This window comes from Frankliniella occidentalis, unplaced genomic scaffold, assembly GCF_000697945.3.
Source record: "Frankliniella occidentalis isolate FOCC.00 unplaced genomic scaffold, Focc_3.1 Scaffold99, whole genome shotgun sequence".
Taxonomy (NCBI): Eukaryota; Metazoa; Arthropoda; class Insecta; order Thysanoptera; family Thripidae; genus Frankliniella; species Frankliniella occidentalis.
Window position 1 is genome coordinate 717,629 of NW_026267228.1, and position 6,152 is coordinate 723,780.

At 45.4% G+C, this 6,152-nt stretch overlaps 1 protein-coding gene across 2 annotated transcripts in view; it reads right to left on the reverse strand.

Annotated features, from left to right (window-relative positions):
* The window catches only part of LOC113202966 (DNA-binding protein D-ETS-3), a 103,758-nt gene that overhangs the window by 77,967 nt on the left and 19,639 nt on the right, over nucleotides 1-6,152 (reverse strand). Inside the window, exon 1 of one of the 2 annotated variants that reach the window (XM_026417425.2) lies at nucleotides 5,832-6,103. The exons of the other annotated variant lie outside the window; for it this stretch is intronic. The gene's annotated coding sequence lies outside the window, so the exon portion shown is untranslated. Of the gene's footprint in view, nucleotides 1-5,831; nucleotides 6,104-6,152 lie in introns of those variants that run through there. 2 annotated transcript variants of the gene reach the window in all.

The window sequence follows — 6,152 nt, forward strand, 5'->3', positions numbered from 1 at the left end:
GAGGGGGGGGGGGGGCAGGTCGTTGGGGACGCACCCCTCCTTCTCACCTCGACCTCAAAGTGATCGGCCTCGCGCGCGCGCTATGTGGAAGAGAGCAGCCGACGCAGGGCGGAGGGAGGGGCGGCGGGGCGGCGGGAAGAAGAGAGAGAGAAAAAATTACTCGATTGCTATCAGTCGGCCAGCACCTTTACAAGGGGCGGGGCCCGGTATAGGCGTTGTGCCGGAGTGTCAAGGGCCCGGCCCGGCGCAGGTGCGAGAGCGATAGGAGGGCTGTGCTGCTCTTCTTTTTAATTTTTTTTTTGCTGCGGTGCTTTTTTTATGTGCGGTACCACAAAGTGGTGTCACAAAGTCACCCACCCGCAGCAGAGCGTCGCCCCAATATGTCTCACCAAGTTCGCCGTGTCATCATCTCCTTTACGGGGTCATTTCATTATCCCAATAATTGGTCAAATGGGGTTTTGACGCGGTTTTCGGCCCGCTCGCTCCTCTCCAGAAGGTGACTATAGAAACTATGGAACTATGGAAACATGTTAGTAAATTTATAGCATTTATTGTAGGTTTACAAGTCATTTATTTTTGTGATCCTGATTTGCAAACTATGTTGTAAACTTAGTACTGCTCATTCATCTCGTCGACCAAAGTCTAACATCATAAGAAAAAAAAATTACAATTCAAAATTCAATTTAACAACATAAATAAGGGACAATTTTCCCGTAAAAACTACACGCTTATCACTGTTACAAAGTTCATGTGACCTCACATTCCATTACCGGCGAAAACTGTCACATTACTTTTCGTGTGAAATTAGAATTACCATTCTCATCCTGGCTGAAACTAGCTTGAAACTAATAAGACACCAAGATTTAACGGTTTGAGATGCCTAGATACCGACTATATATCCGTACATTAAAGGTGTGCTGCGAGTACGTGCGATCCTTTGGTTCCTTCCTTGCTTTTAGAATTTCGTCGGCCCTGTGGCGACTGAAATGTTCGTCTGGCTGTACTGTTATACCTGCCCCTGCTCCGACTTTTCTTATTTCGTCGGTGGCAGCGGGGCGGCAACGCAGACGATAAATCGATATCTTTTCTGGACAAGAACCCCACCCACGCCCTCAGCTCTGCCAGGCCCCACTGCGGCCCCGCGCCCCGCACGCCCCGCCCCTGAGAAAGGGGAGGGGATGGGGGCGGGAAGGTGGTGGCGTCTGCATTTTGTGGGCAGCTACGAAAACGCCCTAAAAACGGTCACCCCTTAAAATAAGGGCGGTCTTAGGTTTGTACTTTTTCCGTGTACTTAATTCTCTCTCTAGAAAATTGCACTTCATTTTGATCAAAATGGGAGGAACAGCTCCTTTAGCACTGGTAAAATCGAGTTAAGTACTCTGCTCTGAACACTAAAGACTAATGCAATGCATTTGAAAGGAATCAAGGAAACTAAAAATATAAACTAAACCAATTCTCACCGTTTGAAGCAAGGGGGCCATTACTTCGATTAAGGGTGTACACAAGATAACGTAAATACCTCGGTAAATACAGGGGTTACACGTGAATTTTGAGGGATTACACATGAGTTTTGTTGAATTTCTGGCTCTAAAAGAATCAAATTTTGACTGTAAGGTGAAATTTAGTGATAATGGGTTAAAAGTTGGTCAAGTAGTATACACAAGGATAAAGGACAATACATAAGGATTACACAGGGATTACACCCTCATCTGTACAGAGGATTACGCCCCCTCGGTTTGAAGGCTATTCTTTCGTCTGCTCTGCACAGAACTGTCCCATCCTTGAATTTCCCAAGGATACAGCAGCAACAACAACGATAATGCTTCACAAACTCGAAGGGGCGCGCATATAGCGGGGGCGCGTCTGAGGCCAAAGCTCTTCGGGAGGCAGAAGAAGTCGGGCCTCCTAATGGACCACCGTCCGTCTTCCCCGCGCCCACCGCGACTTTTCCTTCTGCTTTTCTTTTTTTTTATGGTAAATGAACTCCCGCGAGCCGCTCCAGCTGACCCAACCCCCCAGCCCTCCCGGCTGCGCAGAGCGGCGCAGAGCCCAGACGCACCAAGTTTTCCACTAGATATGTCATGCCTCCAGGCCCCCTGGCCTGGCGGGGCAAGGCGGGGCTCTCCGGCTCTCCGCCTGAGAGGGGCCGAGGAGTGAGCGGCAGGGCCTGACGATCTTCGACCTGCAGTGGGACCAAGTACACAGAAAAAACAAATGCAAGTCGCACCTTTGAATGGGTGTTGAAGAAATTGTTTTGATTGAATTGCCTTTGTAAAGATCTTCGTGAAGGCACTAATTTATTAACACGGCAAAAGCAATGTCTGATTTATTGAGGAAAAAGTGAAACATTTGAGGAACTCCTTAACTCTGTCAATTCAAACGTGTACATTGTACGCTTTAAATAAAGTGTACATGGCATGCGTATGCTTCAATTAATGTGTACATGGCATGCATGCTTTAATTAATGTTTACATGCCCATGTACGCACTTATAAATGTGTACATGTCCATGAACGCATCTTTTAAAGTGTACATAGACATATATACTGTGCAAGTACGGCACATACAACCATTAGTTACATGCCATGTCTACCATTATTGAAGTATTCATATGCCACGTACACTTTATTTAAAGTGTACAATGTACACATTTGAATTGACAGAGTAGTTTGAGGAACACTTCTCCGATTTTAAGGATATACCATATACCATCATAAAATGTGGAAAATCCTCACCGTTATCGAGGAGATTTCCTCTAAATCTGGAAGCTCTTCCTCAGACTAAAGAAAGTCGTAAAAGTTTTCCAATTTTCCTGAAAACTTCAGACATTGTATATTCATACCGTGAACACCTTTAAAACACTGCCGTATACACAGTTAAAAAAAATTGTAACTTTACAAGAGTATACCTGTATTCTGGTACAGAAATATTATGGTAATTTTACAGAGTATAGTAAATTTACTAAATGTTTTCTGTAAATTTACAAGTTTGGTAATTTTACAGAAAAGTATTAGTAAAATTACCGAAACCCTGTAATTTTCCCCAAAATGTGTGGTAATTTTACAAATGGCTGTGATAGTACGACATATCTTCTGAAATATTACAGAGAACATGGAGAATCACTAGAGCCTGTACAATTCACTTCCAGTAAATTTCTGTAAAAATACTGAATTGATCTGTATAACAGAAAGTAATGCTTTCTCAGACCCAGCATACGGTTGCGTGTTTGCACGTGCTGTTCGAAAGATTTTTTAAGCTAACATTTACAGATTAACACAGTAAATTCTAGACCTCTGCATTCGATTATTGGGCTCGGGTTTGAGTAAAAATCAAGGAGAGGACTCCGGCAGTGCCTAGGAACTGACCCGACACTTACACGAGCCCCGTTAGTGGCGGCGTGAGATTAGTGATCCGTGAATTTCCTAACGCCAAAACAGCTGGGCGGAAATCCCGGCGTGGGGCTGGCCCTGGGCCCCGGGCCGAGGTCCTGCCTCCTCCCAACGTCGACAGGCTGGAGATGGGTAGCCAACAGAATATGTTAAGGGGGCAGTAAGTTATTAGTCAGTTAGAACTATACACTCATCTTCGTATGTTCTTCAAACAATTAAAATTGGTAGTACCAACGGGAATTTGAAATTAATGCTTTGAGGGCCGCGGCGTGGCGCGTGGTATGCCGTGTACCTGCCGGGTCACATAATCCCCAAGCCCGGCCGGTCGGGTCGGCTACGGTCACCCGGCACCCGGCTGTCGAGTCACACGGGGACAGGCGAGCATCCCTCCCAACAAGTTCCAGTGGTCTAGTGGTTAGCGTGCCGGGTTCGCAACGCAGTCGTCCGAGGTTCAACTCCCGCCGGGTCAAGGTAATTGGTTATTCACTTAAAATGCTTACTTCGTTGCTTGAATAATACGGTGATGTAGGTAGGCAAGGATAGGAGGCAAAGGGCAGAAACTTCCGGAAACTCAGAGGCGAACGAAATTTCTTTTCCTTTTCTAGAATTACCACACTTTACATGTATGATAAAACTTTTACAGAACAGATCTGTAAATTTACCAGTATATCATAGGAAAATGATTACCATATAAAAACCGGAATCTGTTTTACTAGTGTTCTGTAATTTTACAGACTATGGTAATTTTACTAGACAATGTATTGGCACTAAGTATGCCTAGACTTTTTCTGTAAAATCCCTCCAAAATTTTTTAACTGTGTAGGATATTTCGCGTCGGGAGTGTACTTAGTATAGACACACAAGCGTCAAATTGCAAAAGGTACATACTTGTTTGTAGTATGGAAAACACACTTTGTATGTGCATACTACGGCAAACACACACTTGTGTGTATTCTGGTAGGTACACACTTGTATTTGGGCACTATGGCAAACACACACTTGTTTGTGCTTTCAAGTCGACTTATTCCTTAAGTACACTGCTGGGTTTGCAGTGAAGGGTGAAGGTGACAAGATCTTTGTGAGCACTACAATTAACCCGAGCATCTTCTTTTGTCTTTACACGTACCTTCATGTCAAGTAATTTATGATTCGAGCCCGAGCCTATTATACTCTCAATATCAAGTCGTTCAAGTTGTCTATTTGCAGCACACACCAAAGGCATGCACTGTAAGCCCAGCGGCAGACACACAGCCGCGGGCCACTGACAGGTCATACAGCCAGCCAAGCAGCAAGCGAATGTTTCCTATTCGGTTTGGCTGCTGGCGGCCTGCCGCGAGGGGCTTGGAGGGAGAGAGAGGGGGGAGGGGGGCATGGCCATGATTTACGCAAGAAGAGCGACACGCTGACTCCCGCTCAAAGTTAACCCAACAAATAATAAATGTAAAAATGGATTTTGAAGATAAATAAACATGATACAAGAATAAGATTAAAGAATGTTCACACCACTAAACCCAAATGCATTACTGTGTATATTTGGGCATGGTTATACTCGGTTATACTTTATTTTTCTATGGTTATTCACGGGATGATGTTCATAATTTTGGCTGCACAAAATCCTGCATATGCCCAAAAAATGCTGAGGGGTTTAGTGTGTGGAGTGTAAGCGCGGTAAGTGGTGACTAAGAGCGAGGAAAAGTAAGGAAAACGTGATTAAAAAGACAGATGAAATTTATGTTTTGTGAAATCAGTTCGTGAACCAGAATATCCATAATTTGTTTTGCTACTTCACCGCACGCAGTTCTGTAAAACATGGAAATTTATCGAAATTATAGTAGTTAAAATGAAGTGCAGAAAATCCAAGTCAGGGGTGTTAATCAAATCCTAACCAAATCCGCAACTAGCGATAGAGATACACGATTGAATTTGAGGGTTAACGGTGTGTACAATGAACAGAAACAGAAGACGAAGTGACGATTATACAGTGCACCATCAACGCACTATGCAGACCGTCGGGCCGTCGGGAAGCACAAAAGCAGACTGTATTTCAGTAAAGACTGAACAAGATGAAGGCGGTACATAGTATTACACAATGATTCCTCTCAGACTCGTTTAGCTTCAGGGAAAAAACGCCACAAGTCTTAAAACGTTGAAGTGCAGTGATTTTGCTTTGTAATAACGTGCAAACTACGCCGCTGTTTGAAGTTACCATTACAGAATGCAACCAAACAAGTATGACAACAATTTAATCCGTTTGCTCGGCTTTAAGCAAACACAACCTTCTAAAGAAAATCACTAAGTAAAAACCCGTTATAATCCTGCTATTGTGAAACCCCTGCTTGTGAACCAAACATTAAATATATAGACAGAGAACTGTCTAAAAATTCCATTCATTTGCGGGTACGACCTTGGTTAGGCGGTGGGCGGGACTTTTTCGCGTACTTACCTGGGGGTTGCTGCGGCCCTCCTCAGGGGCTGGGTGGCGTCCTGCTGACCAGCTCGCCGGCCCACTCCATGTCGGCAGGGATCACCGTCGCACTAGCGGCATCGACGAGGTGAGGCGCCTCCTTTAAACTCGCGTGGTTCGCACAATCGCACAGCACAAGCACGGCACGGGAGGTGGTGACGCTGATGGTCAGCAGGTCCACCAGTACGTCGGCGCGGGGCGCGGTGCGCGGCGAGGCGCAGGGTCCATGGACGGCTCTGCAGCCGCGGGGATTCAACAACACACTGCTACCGCCGCCGCAGCGCGCGCGGGCCCCGCCCC